Genomic DNA, 18597 nt, shown 5'->3' on the forward strand with positions numbered 1-18597 from the left:
CGTGGGAAAAATACAGCTAAAATAAATTGCCCTCAGATATACGGAAGAACAATATGAACCATATTTCAACCGGCTCTCATGAAGTACACTATTCCCACCCTCACATGTTCTTCCAGCACCTGAAAACAAGATGTGCAGTGCTGTTATCTGCTCAGTGAGCGAACAGATGTGTTTGCTAGAGCGCTTCATATCGTTCCATGAGGCAACAGGAAACACTGTAATGACACAGTGTGTTGTTGTAGCTCGGTTTTTCCTTTCAAATAAACACAGACAAAGCAGATTGCTGGGAATTCAGCTCACACGTTCTCCTTATCTTTTCATCTGTCTCTGCCTCTATACCTGGACCCGTTATGTTGTGCTAAGACATTTTACTGAACTTTGAGAACTACGAGTAAGCAAAGTTTAGTTTTGTTGTGTTTTTGTTTTGGGTGTGTTGTTTTGTTATGTAGCTTCTTTTACATAAAGGGTGCATGAAAACAAGGTTTTGTTTTATTGTTTATGTTTTTTGTTGTTGTTTTTTTTTTTTAAGAATTCAGAGCCAAAAAGTAGTTTATATTTAATGCAAGAAGTAGTCTGTGCTTTATCTGAATATTTCTATAGGGTGATGTAAACTTTACCTTTATTCTAAAGCATATTATTGTTATTTTTTTAAACATTATATGTAACTGGAAATAACGTCACCTAGCGATAGCAGTGTTTTATCAATAAGTCTTTTACAGACCCCTATTTTTTGTGTTTTTTTCTGCTATAAAAATGACTGATTTTATGGTGGTAATTTCCTGAAAATTGCAGACAATATTGTGATTTATATATATATATATATATATATATATATATATATATATATATATATATATATATATATATATATATATATATATATATATATATAAAAGGAACGTTTTGTGAACGATTATTTTGTGTTTAATTAAGAATTTTGCAGGATCATGAAAATTTGCGACTTTTTGTTGATTTTGTGTTTGATTCAGCGGTCTCGGAAACACATGAAACTAGGGGTCTGCTTTTAGTTAAGATATAGATTAAGTTGATGCATTTAGTTTTGCTAAATCATACTCAACAATTGTTTCAAGAATTGGACTGATCAAATAAAATCTGTTCTCGAATCAACAACTCACTGATTTAAGTACTTTCAGAAAGTTTCCAGTTAACGATTCACAGATTCAAACGTTCCTAGAAGAGTGAAGGGCTTGTCCCTGTACCCTTTAATTCTTTACATGTGACAGCTTCGAAGGGATTAGAGCATAGGGATGAGCCCTTATGTATAGAACACTCTGTTTAACACCAAACAACTACCCTTTGCAAATGATCAAGGGGGCCTGAAATGTCCATCAGTTATACCCATTAAAATCCTTCATTCTGTAGGACCATAAGAAGTGGTCAGTTTTCAGCACTTCAGTTTGGAACAACAATTCAATATGGCTGCCATGATAGTTTTCAATGCAAAGTAACAATTTTGTTGGCAATGTATCCTAAGTAATGGCTTAATCATTATTAGCTAAATAATGATTAGCTAATTCAGATGTTTGAATAGCTAATAATGAATAGCTAATTCCCGTGATACTCCTCTTAACTGCACTGTAAATAGTTTCTCTCATCTTTTGAAAACATCTGCTGCACTAATCTACAATTATTTGTCAGTAATACAAAAAAAACATTTAGTTGGGTTAAGATTATTGGTTTTCTGGAGAGGTGAACTACACTGTAAACAAAAAAAAGTTTAATTTGCAGAACTGGAATGTTTGAAGTTAAGTGAACAAAAAAAAAACAATATTTATTCCCTTTGGTTTTTTCATTTATTATTTATTTTTTCTCCTTTTATTAATAGGACAGTGGAGAGTATAGACAGGAATGCATGTAGAGAAGAAAGAGGTTAAGGACCGTCATAGGAAACAACAATTACAGGTGTGTGGAAACTAGTACTGAGAAATAATAGATTATCAGAACAAACAAACAGCTCAATTGAAAAAAACTAAAATAGAGACAAATGATAACAAAACCTTTATTAGACACGGAATTAAAAACAGGACAGGGGGTAAAGCAACAATAACAGTAAACAAGACAAGGATCAAAACATGACAGGACAAACAGGGAAAACTGCTTTGTAAAGCTTTACATGTGAATCATGTCTTCCTGTTTTTGTTTTTTTGTTTGTTTGTTTTTGTTGTTGTTGTTGTTGTTGTTGTTGTTTTCAATTTAACTATGTTTGTTTGTTCTGATAATGTATTAATTCTTAGTAATATCCAAAAGTTTTTTTTTTTTTCACTCAACTTTAGACATTTTTGGTCAGTGCAACTGATGTTTTCAAAAGTTTAGTGCACGTCAGCGCCAATGGTGCAGTGGTAAGTGTGTTGACACATGACACTCCAAAGTTAATGGTTCGATTTCCACCTTGAGGTCCTATGCCGATACGGAGTAGTTCACTTCTCAAGGAATCTAATCTAATCTTATGTTAACCCAAGTAAATGTTTGTATGTTTGTTTGTTTGTTTGTTTTTTTGTAATACTGACAAATAATTCTAGGTCAGTGCAGCCAATGTTTTTTAAAAGTAAACAAGAAAAAGCTAAAGGAAATAAGGATTATGTTATTTATTTATTAATTTTTTTATTTTTTTATTTATTTATTGATGTTGTACTGACTTCAATTTTTTTACAGTGTGATTCTAATAATCCTACAAGAGTGAGTCTCCAATGAACCATTCACTGAATTTCAAATGCACCTTTTTGACTAACGGGATAGATTATATTTGATTTTTAAGATAATTTAAATTAATTGCTGCCATAGCAACCAATAGTTTAAACAAATATGTTTGCAAGTTTTTCTTTTTCTAAAAAAAGTTTAAATAATTTGTCCTGTCTGATTTCTGTTTTTATATCTTTAATATGTTCAGCACACATTTTTCCTTTTTGCACAGTTTTATTTAATTCTATTTTTGCTTTGTGTATTATTTTGTTTTTTAACTGTTCAAGAGCAAAAGTAAAACAAGTTTTTGTGTTTTAAAATAATTCATAATCAAAAGTAAAACAAAAGAGTTGTTTTGTTGTATTTTGCTTTGTTTTTTAAGCTTTTTAATAGAAAGAAAAGTAAGACACAAGGTTTTATCGTGTTGTAAGTGTTCAGATCCAATAGACAAACATGTAAAATGTGTGTGTGTGTGTGTGTGTGTGTGTGTGTGTGTGTGTGTGTGTGTGTGTGTGTGTGTGTGTGTGTGTGTGTGTGTGTGTGTGTGCGTGCGTGTGTGTGTGCGTGTGTTTTTGTGTGTGTGTGTGTCTGTGTGTTTTTTTTTATTTATTCTCTTTTTGGAAAAGGTTTTTAATAACTATTGTTTCTTTTATTTAGGCTCTTATAAACCTCAGGTATTTGGCAGACTTTAATAGAATTTAAAGATTTTTATTATTACTTTTATGCATGCAGCGTAAAAAAATAATAATTCTAACATTAGGGTTAATTACCTACACTATACTCAAGATATTTAATTTGCTCAAATTTAGCCTCCTTTTTTTTAAGTGTCAATCATAATGGTGATGGATTGGTTGCCACCATCTGCGTGACCTATTGTACTGCAAATTAATTTGCACACGACCGACTGTTGAAAAGAAAAGAAACAGCGCCTCTAAAGAATTCCTAATAAGTTCCTCTCCGTCTTTGTTATACAATAGTCGCTCTAATGTGGCAAAACAGAAGTAGCCTTGCTATTACAAAGCAAAACAACACCAGGCTTTCTTTCTTTCTTTTTTTCTGGTCCCCCTGCCCCCTCACTCCACTCCTCCGCTCCGCCACCCTCTTTTGTGTCTCTCTCAGTCTCTCTTTTCCTCACCTCTTCTCCCTGCAGTTTATTTCACAGAGGTGAAATGGAGTCCTGGAGTCTGTCAGGTCTCGTCCGGCTCTCTCAAGGTGAGAGGACGAGCCTCCCCTGGCCCGCTGCCGGTGGGTTCTCCCATCTCGCACAATCGTTTAGGGAGACGGGACGGACAGTGAGAGTGACAAGGAGGTCAGCTTCACGGCTTCCGGGGAGAGCAGATGGCCCTCGGTGTGGGCTTTTTTGTCCATCATTGTTTTTCCTTTGCGTTTTTTTTTTTTTTCCAGGGGAATGTGGTGCTGAGAACACAATGGCCTGCAGTGAGTGAGTGAGTTGGAGCTCCTGGCAGGGAGAAGGCCAGCGAAGAGCTCTGGATGTTGGGTTTAAATCCCCTTTACCTCAGGGAGGGACTAACAGCTCTCTTTCAGCCAAGGTTACTAAAGACCCATCCAGCCATTGCACTGTTTAACCCGAAGAGAAAGTAACGACCTGGCATAGTCTGCTACTTTCAAGGATATCTTGTCCTTAACTTAGCGGTTTTAATTAGATATTTAAAGCGATAGTATGGTAGAAAATTAACATGCTGATGGCCTTTACTCAGACTCGCGTTGTTTCAAAGCTGTATTGTGTTCAGTGGAACAAAAAAGATGACCTTTTGACATTTGACATTTTTTTTTGTAGTTTTTGCTTTGATTGATATAGAGAAAGCCAACAGTGTTTTTTAGTATCGTTAAGATAGTATTGTAGTTTTTATTGAATTAAATTGTACTAATTTAATTTTATTTCTATAATTTTTTTTGTAAATTCATTTTAGTTTTAGTTATTTTAGTGCATTACGTTTATTTAAATTATATAGAGACATACTTCCTTAAATAAAACTGAAATAAACAACCCAGGCTCATTCTGAATATGTACCCCTATATATATTTCTGGAGAGTGTTAAATACATCCCAGGAGGTAGAGCTGTAATCAGGCCATAAAAGTTAGACCCAACTGGGCCCGAGCCCCACAGAATTCGGCCCAAGCCCGACAAGTACATTTTGATTGACTTTGATTAGAAGCCCTCTAAATAGGCCTAGGTACATACACTTAGCCTTTAAATTGGCCAACACACCAATAAAAAGTCCTTCTTAACAAATTACTTTAAATGTAAAATTATGATGGGTATTTGGCTATAACGAAATTAAGATAAAGACTCTGTGGGATTTGTTTCGCCACTTCTCTTCACAATCTGGCTCTAAGGCGATGGTGAAGCTGAATATTAAGAATAATGCCAACATTAGCCTGTATACTCTGTCTACATTAAACATTTAAGATTTAATTAATGTTTAGTTATAATTAGAAAATTCTTTACTCACCAAGATTAGGCTGTGTTTTGTGGAGGAACTTTATTGAATCCACTGTGAATGGCTTTAGCGCAGTTCTGCACGCACTAAGCAGCACTGAACACCCTTTCACTGCTGCTGCTGTCTATCCACTGGCCGGGATTCATACTGTTCTTGCTAATCTAGCATGTTTTGTGTTTTGGTTTTTTTTTAACTGGCGGCTAGCCTAACCGCAGTCAAAATTTGCTCTTTTTGCCTTCTCTGTCATCATTTGTTTTACCTTTGCAGGGATGGATTGTAATGTTGTAACAAACAATTTGATTACTTTCTCACGCTAAACGAAATGCATCACATGACTGTTCATTTACTGCACAAGCCCAAACCTGTTCTGACCCCTTCTGAAATAATAGAAATTAAGCCGGTCAGTCAGTCAGTCGACAGCGGCCTCTGGTGGATTTACTTGAGAACAGCAGGCACAAATATCACTTGCAAGTGAAATTTTAGATTTCAAAAAGTGTACACAGCGGCGTTGAATGACTAACTGACCGACCGATACACCCCTAACCCACTTTCACAAACCTAATCTATAGTGTTTTCAAAAGCAATGATTGACCAGCGCCCACTCACTTCCCTAAACACAGTCGACAGTGTTTTCAAAAGCAATCCAAAAGAAAAGCCCTCACCACTGCCTTATTATTACCACGTTTTCAGATTTTACCCCAGTCTCACCCTGGTATTTACTTTTTTATTTAATTTTTTTTGCTTTAGTTATTGTTTCATCTACTTTCTGGAACCATTCTTTGATGGACTCAAACTCAGTTGTCGCAACAAACTTTGTTCCACGTCACAATTCCACTGACGTACCGGGCGAGTCACTGAACAAACTGGTAACAACTTGTCCACATGGAGTTAAGCGGTCAGCTAAAGGAACAGCATCATACCGCCATGTAGCGTTTGTTTAAAATACCAAATGGATTCATACATACTTCTGGCTACATAATTCACGATCTCCAGGTATGTATATGGGGTACGTTTTCAGAATGAGCCTATGTAAGCCTAAAGTGATTTTTTTTTGTGTGTGTGTGTGTGTGTGTGTGCATTTTGAGTAGCTATTCTTTGTCTGTGTGTAGTTTTATTATTATTATTTATTTTATTTTATTTTTTGGATTTTAGTTTTACCAAATCAGGTTAATAAGTAATGCAGAAGTACATCAATCAATAATACTGAGAAATATTACCTCAGGTACTAATTAAAATCAATTGTTAATTTCACATTTTATAGTGATTTTTATTTTACCCTTTTGTCAATTTTATTTGTTTGCATTTTAAATGTTTGTTTATGTTTGGAAATAATTAATGTAATTAATTTTATATTATGGCCATTTCATTTAATTATTTTCAAAACATCTCCCTTTGTGTTTGACAGAATCAAGAAAGTGATAAAGATTTGTAATAAAACCTAAAAAGTAGTAGATCGTCTTCTTAAGTATTTATAATCATGTAAGCAATAGAGATTGGAAATGCTCAGTATTTTCAATAAACCGGCTTCCTGAGCTTTACGATCACGCATTGTGGCCAAAGCCTACGTGATTTAACATCATTGACTTGTTTTCTATATGCATGGCACATACAGTAATACTTATTTTTAATAGCAGTGAGTAGTTTTCGCACCATCTGATAGCAGAAGACAGGTGCAGTAACTTCCCAGGAAACTGCTGGGTGTGTCTTTCTCCCAGAGTGACATCTGCTGACGCTGTTAAACCATAAAATAACAAACACTGAATATAACAGCGTCTACAAATAATACAGCCTGCAGCACATTTAAACCTGTTGTTTATGTGCTGACACAAAAGCGCGTCTGTCAAGTTTGAAGTGTGTGTTTTTTGTTCTGAATATGATAAGAGGCCGTAAACACACTGTAAGACATGACTGAAACTTTGAACGTGCCTCAAAGCCTCAGGCAATTACGCTCAGGACATGGAGAAAGTCGTTTTCTTTTGTCGGGAACAGCACACCGTGGCGTTGCATTTTAAAGGAAGTTCTGGGTAATTGAAAAGGGGAAATTTGAGAAGTGTCTGTGAAGTGCTTCTGTGATGATTGTTCAGTTCTTCTCCTTTCATGCATGGAGGAGTTCCCCTTTGCTCTTTTAAGACTGCGGAGAGGAATAAGAACGCCCGCACTTCTCTGAGAAGTATTATCAGTTTGATATGTGCTTCTCCAAAAGTGACCCTCAAGCTATTGCTTAATGTGAGCTCCAACTGCTTGCATTAATAGTGCAGGTGGATTTTTTTCTTTCCTCTTTAGTGAGAGTAAAGAGTGCATAGAATAAAACACTATGTATGTTATTTGTAAACCTATTAAAATAGTATGCCCATACAACAATATACGTATTGTAAGTATAAGTTCCAGTTGGTACATTCATATATTAACAGTGGAGATCAAAATAAGAGGCCAATGCTTAGTCCTATTTGAAGTTATACCAATAGGAGTAAGTGTACTTCATGAGTTACATATGAAACCACCAAGCAATTTTGTGTTTATAGACATCTAATATACATCTTGCATGGATATCTTGGTTTTCAAGAGTTCACAATTAGCTGATGATTGATTATAAGCAAGTTTGGCATGCTGTCCCGGGAGAGAGTCCTGAGCTCAAAAGGTCCTTGAGCCCTGGGCTTCCTCCCGATCGCAGGGTGAGAGGGGAGCCTTGAGGTCAGGTAGATCTCGACAACTCCCCCTTTTTTAAAAGAGCTGATGACTAAAATGATTGCTATGAAGAGATTTGCTGATGGATGAGAGTTTGACTGTAGTGCTAAATTCATGGATGTTTTTTGGAATGAGGGAGGAAACCGGAGAACCCGGGGGAAACCCACGCGAACACAACATGCCAACTCTTCACAGAAACGACAGCCGGCCTGTTAAAGGACTAGAACCGATGATGCTCTTGCTGTGAGGCAACAGTGCTAACCACTGGGCCACCATGCCACCCTATGAAGGAAAAGGTGGATGAGTGGGGGGTGGAAGGGAGGATTCTTCAAATCGAAGATGACTGTAGTGAGAAACCCTGGCTCTTTATAGTGGGTTGGGAATCGTCTGATTGGTGGATCATACATAGGTAATGCAGAACCACCCGTGTTCAATCATAATCACGTGATCCTCTCGAAATTAGTTTATAAATAAAATTCACAAAGTGTGGCTAAATTTGGGCTGTCAGTGAAAATTTAATAGACGTCCAAGACTTATAAATTAGACTAATCATTAAATAGACAAGTCAGAATTCCCATGCATGTGTAGTTATTTATTCCTCTGCTTTTATTAATTAGTCTAGTTTTGGGCTTTTAGATTTTCACTGACACTATACAGTATGTTTAGACGTTCATTAGACATCTATTAGGCTTCTTTTAAAGAAAAAACAATGCTTACTAGGAAATTTATTTCCTACACTATTGCTTCATGTTGTCCCAACCTAAATCGATTGTCAACTTCATTGTTTTTACAAATTTAATTGGATTGAACATAAAAACAAAAGTTTCCCAAAATAAGCCTCAGAGTTTTGATTTAGCTCATTTTAAATAAGTAGTTTAAACAAGTAACAATATATATATATATATATATATATATATATATATATATATATATATGTATATATATATAAAACTGAAAGGTTGGCCTCAGTTTATTTATTTTTTCATGGTTTTTAAAGAAAATTATTCTGTTTATTATGAATGATATTTATGAAAAAAATTAATAACTGCTTTTCCTATTGTATGTAGTTTCAAATCAAATAGTCATTATTGCTTTTATTACTATTACCAATAATAATAATAATAATAGTAATTAAAAAAAATCTAAATACATTTAAAAAAAAATTATATATATATATATATATATATATATATATATATATATATATATATATATATATATATATATATATATATATATATATATATATATATATATAAAAGAGTGATTTCTGATAGATAGTGTTAATCTGAAGACTGGAGTAATGAAACTGAAAATTCATAAGAACAGGATAATGTGGAGAATCTTAATGTGCTATCAGTTCAGAACAGGATATATATCTTTAAGATTGTCTTATTGTTTAAGGGCCTGTTTACATCTGGTCAAATGTTAAGGGCCTGTTTACACCTTTGGCAACATAAATATGTCCGCTAAACGGATATACAGTACATCTGTTATTCAATCTCATGCCATATGTAAACAAGGTAACAAAGTTACGTTGACTAAAATGTCAGGTAAACCACATGTTCTATATTATACAGAAACATGAGTTACACATCTTATTTGGCATACAAATGAATTGATTTGCATATTCAATTCATTGTAATTTATATAGGGCAGATGGAAAACATGTCATCATCAATGCAGGGAAAAGACTTGAAAGTTGGAGGAGGAAGTGTCATGGTTTGGTGGATGTTTCCTGCTTCAGGTTGGGCTTTAATACATTGCAGAGTAAATAAAATGTGAAAAATAACACCAGCAATTATAATTCAGGACCATGGTAAAATCCAGAAAAAAAAGATTTTTAAAACAAGGCTGGTATGATCCTTTTAACAGTCATCAGCATTTTAAATCCTTTTTTTTTAGTTTTTAATTTTTAGATTTACTTATGATGTATGTTTATATCTATTTCTGTATGCATTACATCATTTACTTTTATTATTTCAGCAAATACGATTAATATAGGAACAATTACTTGTTGTTCTCTCCCGTTTACTATGCTCTACGCTTACCCAGCTATGGCAACTTCTGCTTCTGAAAAGCATGAAAATGTGAAAAGGGTCCGTAATTTATTGTGAGTTTGTGTTACTTTTAGAAAATGTTTGCTGAACAGTATTAGTTCAAAGATCTGTGTTCTGCAGCTATTTTGAGGTATTCCATCTGGACTTTCCTACCCAAATTGAAAAGCATTCCATACCCACATACCGAGGTGTACATTTTTGTATTTATGAGATAGACCTAAATTTGAATTTGTTTTTAAATGCTTGTGTAAGATGTCTGTCTAATAATAAAGCCCCTAAAAAACACTTTTTTCCACAAACTCAAATTTGGAAGTGTAAAACTCTGGCCCTTTGTCCTCCAGCACCCTGTAGATCAGGGATTTTCAACCAGTCAGCGGTCTGTGGGCCGTGAGATATTATACCAATATATTACACTATAATTTTTGGATCTATTCTCTAATTGATTACTTCAAACTCGTCGCAAAAACAGCCTCATGATCGTGACTTCAACTAATACACTTAAGTCTGTTCATTCACAAACTATGTGTGAAGTGAAAGTTAAAGTCTCTATGTATTATTTGTGAACTAAAATTTAACTATTTAACATATCTGCATAGTTGTCCAAATGAATGTCCTGTGAGTGTTTTATAATGGACACGCGCCCATACAGGAGAATCTTGCGAGGCTCAAAGGTGTTTCTGCCATAGAATGTAAAATAAACGTGCAGTTGCATATGAGCTTCAGAGGCACTCTGGTGAAGCTGTTTACTGTTCCTGTCAGCGATCTCACAATAATATCCAGCTGCAAACTCAACCTCTATTAGATCGACATGTTTCAACAGATTTAGGGTGTTTTACTGTATTTTACATTTGTCTGTATATTTTTGAATAGTAGATATTTAACAGTAGATATTCAGTCAGTGCAGTTTAAAGCAGAAGCTGGTCTTTTGCAATTTATCAATATATATTTTAATATATATTTAGTAAATAAAAGTAAACATTATATTAAGTATTATAAGTATTATAGTAAGTAATATGTTTATAGTAAATAAAAGTATATATTTATTACAAAATGCTGATAACAGAACATAATAAAAGGCACAACACTATATATATATTTATTTGTTTTTTATTTGTTAATAAATACAAGTTTAATTGAGCATTTCATGCAAACATTTTAGAGAAAATGTCAGACAGGTGGGCCTTCAAAATTGATTGGAGAAAGAAGTGGGCCCTGGACTAGAAAAAGGTTGAGAACCCCTGCTGTGGATAGTTGTGTTTGTTTTTAGCACATGTCAGCAAACAAAGGAAAAAATACATTTTACTCTCTCGTATTATATGCAAAAGTTATTCTATTCCAGATAAAGAGAGGTGTACATTTTTTTTGTATAATTAACTGTCCCTTTAAAAGTGTTCCTAAAAAAAAAAAAAGAAAAAAAAACATTTCACAGGTCATAAACTAATCCAACATGAAACTGGTGTTGCTATTGAACATATTAATGTTAATGAAGCAAATGATACAGTAATTTTTCCACTGATGGCATTATGAATGTTTCCCTGGGGATTAACGTCACTCGACAATTAGACACACAGCAGCGCATGACAATCGCCAGAGGACCCCATTATAAAAGAGACGGTCATTTTACAGTGAAAGAGACAGATTGTGTCTCTCCTGGGATTGATCGCATACTGTATGTACACACCTATACAAATCTTTGTCTGCTCGTGTGCCACATCTGGAACCACACATTTGCATTGTACAAAGGTGCAATATGTTGCCCCCATTCTCAAACACATGGATACACACAGACAATACACAGATGCTATAACACACACACACACACACACAACAAGCTTTATTTTAAACTGGATTTTTGCCCTGGAAATATTGATTTGCAATTGCATCAAGTTCTCAAAACTACTTTAAATGTTGTATTTGACCATATTTCATTACTATCTTTCAGTTTTGATTCATTCTTATAAATTAAGTTTATTCATTGCAGTTGTGACAGACAGACTTAAAATGCCTTACAATATACATACAGTTGAAGTAAGAATTATTAGTCCCCCTGTTTATTTTTTTCCCCAATTTCTGTTTAACGGAGAGCAGATTTTTTCAACACATCTCTTAACATGCTGTTTTAATAATTCATTTTGAATAACTGATTTATTTTATCTTTGCCATTATGACTATTTTTCAAGACACTTCTATACAGCTTAAAGTGACATTTAAAGGCTTAATTAGGTTAACTAGGCAGGTTAGGATAATTAAGCAAGTTGTTGTATAACAATGGTTTGTTCTGCAGACTATCGAGAAAAAAAAACATAGCTTAAAGGGGCTAAAATTTTTATCTTAAAATGTTTTTTTTTTTATTTAAAATGGCTTTTATTCTAACCGAATTAATATACATAAAATTTTCTCCTGAAGAAAAAAATATTATCACACATACTGTGAAAATTGTCTTGCTCTGTTAAACATCATTTAGGAAATATTTTAAAAAATTTAAAAACTCATTCAAATGGGGGCTAATAATTCTGACTTCACCTATATATATACAGTGTTTATTTATTTTCGTAATTATAACTGCAACTTTTATTGTGTCTTTATTCTTTGTATAATTAACCTTTTTTATATTTGTTTATAATTGTAACTTACAGTATTTTACAGTATGACTTTCATTTATAGTTTATGAAGATAAGTCTTAACCTTTGTGTATTGTAATCATCAGATTTTTTATTTATTTATTTATTTATTTATTATGTTCAATCATATGTTTATTCCTTCTTTCAACTCTGCTATAATATGTTATTCATGTTTGTGGACATTTATCATATTTATCACTAACAAAACAATTTTTTTTTTCATTCCTACTTTTTCTAGTTTTGTAACTTTTTTTTCTGGTTACTGCAAATTTTTCTGCAATTAAATTGTTGTAGTTTCTGCAACTAGTTTGCGCAACTTTAGGCTAATTAATGCATTTTATTAAAGTTAGCACAACTTTTTTTTGTTTTAGTTATTGCAACTTATTTTTTCTAGTTCTTATAACTTAATTGGTCTAGTTTGCGCAACTTAATATTTCTAGTTCTCACAACTTCACAGATTATATTTCTAGTTATTGTAACTTCATTTTTCTAGTACAGCCTTGTTGTGAAGTGTTACTGTCAACAGTTTATTCATTTACTGTGCAATTGGGACTTTATTCACCATTCATAATTGACTCCCCCTAGATATTGATCAAAACCTGTATGTTGCCTTTTTTTTCTGCTAAACACAAAATAAAAAATTCTGAAGAAAGTCAGTACCCGAGCAATTTCACTTCCCATTCAGTTCCGCTGTATTTTTTGTCCAAACAATGGAAGTCTACTGAAAGCGAAACTGGAACTATAGTGAGTAAATTCTGATTATTTTTTATTTATTTATGTATTTATTAATTTTTGATCATCTTAATCTGTTTATTTTATAATGTTGTTTATATGATATAACCTTATTGTACTTATGTTATACTGCAATAAAAAATACATCAAATTTAAAATAAAACTGTGGCTGTCAATTACTGCAACGCTGTGCTTAGTGTAGTAAGAGATTCTACAGTCTGTCTTAACAGTTTGAAGAATTGTAAAAAAAAAAAAAAAAACATCTCTGTCATCATGACATTTTAATTGTCATTTTTAACCTCAAAAGCAAATTAAAGTTCCTAAAACTTAAAACTCTGGCATTTAATCCAGTTATAAGATTACAAAAAGAATAATGAACAAACAGTGGACTGCCCATTTTTCCCACAAAAACCCACAAGTGCCACTTCATTAATATAAAACATTATTACAAGCTTATCTTTGTGAATTGGGCTATGGTAAAAAAAAAAAAAAAAAAAAGTTATGCTTATGAACTTCATAAAAAAAATTAGAATAAAAAAACATTTTGGGATATTAAAAAAAATAAAGCTTTAATGTCACCGTGACTCAAAAATCATGTTTGAATTGTCCTGACACTTCTGATGTGAAGGATCAGAGAGTGGACATAAGTAACCTCTATGTCTTGTCATACAGATAGTGTGACTGGGGGGGTGTCATCCTTCCACAGGGGCTCAGGTGTGGCCAAATCTGCCCAGCTCTGCTGCTTCCTCATGCACACAGCCTTCATTACACACTCTCTTTGAAACTTGAGGCCAATTCATCTCCGCTTGCACGTTTTTCCATCATTATACTCCAATATGCAAGCATGTCAAAGTCATGTGAGCATCACGCACATACACACACACACTTAAATTAAGTCCCCCATGATGTATTTGCTCACAATAGAACCTTTTTTTTTTTACGATTGCTCTGGTTTGCAACCCTTCTCTCAGGTCGACACGTGCAGATAAGTGGACAGTCAGTCAAACAAAAAGCGACATGAATTATGAATACATATTTGCACAAAAGACAAGACACACACACTGGTCCCTCGTGAAAACACAAAAGAACGACAGACGAACACTGACCTGGTGGATTTTCGTGTCGCTCAAAAATACTTTTTTATTTTTATTTTTTACTGAAGCATGTTGTAGTCACTAGTTGTTATTTAAAGAATCAAGACAAAAAGGCGCACTTGTTTTTGTTTTGGCACAATCTCACAAAGCTGTCAGCACAAATACTGTAAGCTACTGGTGGATGTTTTTTTTTTTTTTTTTTTTTTCTCTCACAGTACCTGATTTTACCAAAAACAACATGCTACTAGATCAACATCTTTGATTCTGGAGCAATATTTCAATCATCTAATCAAATTGAATGTACAAGTTTACAGTTTTTAATTTTTGATTGTGTTAATTGGTTAGTTCACACAAAAATGACTCTGTCATTAATTACTCATGCCGTTACAATCCCCAGAGACCTTCATTCATTTTTGGAAGACAAATTAAAATATTTTAAATAAAAATTTGAGAGCCCTCTCATCCTCCATAGACAGCAAGTGTTGTGATACATTAAAAGTCCATAAAAAGAACCAAAAACATTGTTAAAACTTTCTATGAGACTTCAGAGTTTCGACTGTAAACATATGAAGCTCCAATAACATTTTTGTAAGCCAAAAAACCTAATCTCACAAGAAAACCGAACTATTTTACATATTGCCTGAAAAATGGCTATCAAACTCATACAGTTTCATTCGCAGAAAAATGTATGATTTTTAAAATGACTCCAAACCCCACCAATTTAACAACAGTCACTGAATCATTTCTAAATCATTCTAAAATGTATGAGATTGTACAAATTCATATGAATTAGCCACTAAATAAAAAAGTTATTATTAATTAATTATTATCATTAAAAGTGTTTTTGAGCTTTATATGGTGACAGATGAAACACTAAATTCCAACCAAGGCTCATTATTGATGTACCTCTATATACATTTCTCGAGAGCATAAAATATATGTACCAGGATGTATGTGTTTTTGCAGTTTTTGTTTCAGCAAACTATTTAGTTTTTTTTAGTTTAAGCACATTCGTGCCTGCTCTTGCTGAGTAAATCCATCAGAGATCGAGGTCTGACTCACTGACTGACTGACTGACTGACTGACTGACCAACTGACTGATCCCCAAACCCCCTTCCCTAAACCTAACCAATAGTGTTTTCAAAAGTACTGATTGACTTGCTTACCACCTTCCTTCAACCTAACTGACAGGGTTTTCAAATGCAATCCAGAAAAAAAAAAACTTGTGGCAATGATTTTTATCACGTTTTCAGATCGTACCACATTCGCACCCTGTTGTTTACTTGTTTATTTTGCTTTTTGCTTTTTGTTTAACCTGCTGTTTTGAACCGTTCTATACCAGACTCAAACTCTGTGGTCACGATCAACTTCTCACAGCGTCTTAAATCCGACGTCATATGTGGTGAGCTACTAGGCAAACAGGTAACAGCGGAAAAGCCATCCAATCGGAAAAGCCAAAACTAAAATCATACTAAAATGTATGAATGAGGTACGAATTACCCACTAAATCTAAAAGTTACAGATTGCCTTGAGATTGCAAAGAAAATCTGTAAAAACAAACCATATGTTTTATACCGTGTCAGGTCTTCAGGGCATTTCAGGGTTTAATACGGGCAATACAATTTATTTTAATTTGAGTCAGGACCTCGAATAGGTGTTGTATTGCCTGTTGATGTAGTGAATCGTTTTTTTTTTTTTTTTGTTTTTTTTTTGCTTACAAAAGTATTTTTGGAGCTTCATATGGTGACAGTTGAAACACTAAATTCCAACCAGGGCTCATTATTGTTATATACGTACCTCTGTATACATTTCTGGAGAGCACAAAACACGTCCCAGTAGCTATGTTTTTAGGCAGTTTTTGTTTTTGCGAATACACCTGTGCCACTGTGTGCAATTTTGCTAATTTATATTACGAGTGCCATCTGATCCTGCTATCTGCTATTCGTGTGTAAATCCACCAGAGGCCGCTGTCGCCTGACTGACCGATCAATCCCACCACCTCCTTTCCTAAACCCAACCGACAGTGATTTCAAAAGCAATCCAGAAAAAGGAAAACCCTCGCGGTCGTCTGATTTCACCCTGTTAATGTCTTGTTTCTTTTATTTTTTGAACCATTCTACACCAGACTCAAACCCTTTAGTTGCAGCTCCACTCTGCATCTCAAGTCCTCTGACATACGTGGCGAGCTACAGGGCAAACTGGTTACTGCGGAAAAGCCATCCACACGGAGGTAAGTAGTCATCTGATAATACGAAAGAAACAGAAGCTGCCTTTGGTGTCATTTCGTTTTAAAGATGAAATGCAGCCATTCATAACTTTGACTATATATTTCGCAAATTCTCCCGAAATGGATACTAGGGTACGTTCACAATGAGCCTGTTGCTAAATTCACATGTTGAATGTTTTAACAATGTTTTGGTTCTGTTTCTGGACTTTGAATGTCTCATGATTGTTGCTGTATATATGAGTAAGTGAGCTCTTAGATTTAATCTAAATTAAATCATATTCATTTCAGTTAAGAAGATGAACAATGGTTTCAGGGGACTAAAACAACTTGAAGGTGTTTAATTAATATTAAAACTTATTTTTGGTTGAACTAGCCCTTTATGCTTACAATCAGGGGTCCTTCTTAGTTATCGTTATTCAGCTATCGTTTTTCTATGATTATTTTGGAATAACCTGTAGTTAGTGTTTCATTTAGGGGTAGCAATAACAGGTTTAGACTCAATTTTCAGACAGGAATGATGTTCTAGGATCAACAAAATATGTTGACCCAGGAACGTGTCTAACTCATCAAAATCAGGATGTGCTATTTTTTTCTTTTTTGTCGAGCTCTGAAAAACACCAGAGAATGTCCGAAATGAGGAGTAGCTGATGAGGTGATAAGAGCCCCGGTTGGGGGGTAAATCTGCTAACTGCACCCCTGAGGCTTGGGCTGATGAAACAGAGGCCTGATGACCTCATAACCCTTGACTGAGGGCCAGGAGATCAGAATACAAGCCGGAGCCTATAATGGAAATCAAAAAGCTCGAAATCAAATGACGATTTAATTAATGCAAAAGCTGCTTCTTAATGAGACAGTGAAAGCAGCTCTCCCTTCTAAACGCCGGCGTCCTCTAGGGAGTGATACACACATATTGTATTTACATTATCCACCTCCCACACACATATATACACGCATATGTGCCCACACACACTGCTCGTGTCAGCTGCAGGCATGCTTTTCCTTCTTTGTTCCTTAAGTACAACTTATGTTGGATAAACCTAAAATTACATACATTTTTGTAAATTATCTATCTATCTATCTATCTATCTATCTATCTATCTATCTATCTATCTATCTATCTATCTATCTATCTATCTATCTATCTATCTATCTATCTATCTGTCTGTCTGTCTGTCTGTCTGTCTGTCTGTCTGTCTGTCTGTCTGTCTGTCTGTCAACTAACCAGTTATGCATAATAGTGACTGAAAGGGAAAATAAAGTTATATAAAGGAACATATATTTTTTTAATTAAAAAAATTAAACAATATCTTATTCATTCATTAAATAAATAAATAAACAAACAAACAATACAATAGATATCAAAGCTTTCTCCAGTGATAATATCATCAAAGGTTTGGGCACCATTTTTTTTAAAGCATATTAAAATGATTTCTGAATGAAGTAACGATTGAAGGACCTACAGCTTTACCACCTTAGAAAGACCATTAATTTTTAAGCATAAAACCATTAATTTAAATTGTAATAATTTCGCAATATTTATTGTTTTGTACTGTATTTTTTAACTGCAGCCTTGATGGGTATTTAAAAAACTTCTCGCAATTTTAAATATTACAAAAATAAAACTTGACTTATTAAAAAACTTTAAGTAGCTGGACTTATTTATAATAATGTATGTTTTGTTTGTTTGCTTTTAGGCAGCAAATGCATGAAAAGTACTAATGTCCATCAAGAAAGGGCTAATTGACATCTCAGTTACTTTATATTTTTCTAAGAGCATCCTTTAGTGCAGGTTAACTTTATTCAAATCATATTTTACCTTTTTTTGTAGGTTGATTAAATTGTCCTGGCGTGTGATAAAGTGAATTCTAATAGTCCTACAATTCCATCGAACCACTCAGTTAATACGAGGTCATAAAAACGACATGTACAGTATAATTGCACAAGTATTTCAAAAATAGTTTTCGCTGAAGTAGATAGCATGCAGCGCTGCAGGTCAACAACCCGAATTCAATTTT

This window comes from Danio rerio, chromosome 17 (assembly GCF_049306965.1).
Source record: "Danio rerio strain Tuebingen ecotype United States chromosome 17, GRCz12tu, whole genome shotgun sequence".
Classification (NCBI taxonomy): Eukaryota; Metazoa; Chordata; class Actinopteri; order Cypriniformes; family Danionidae; genus Danio; species Danio rerio.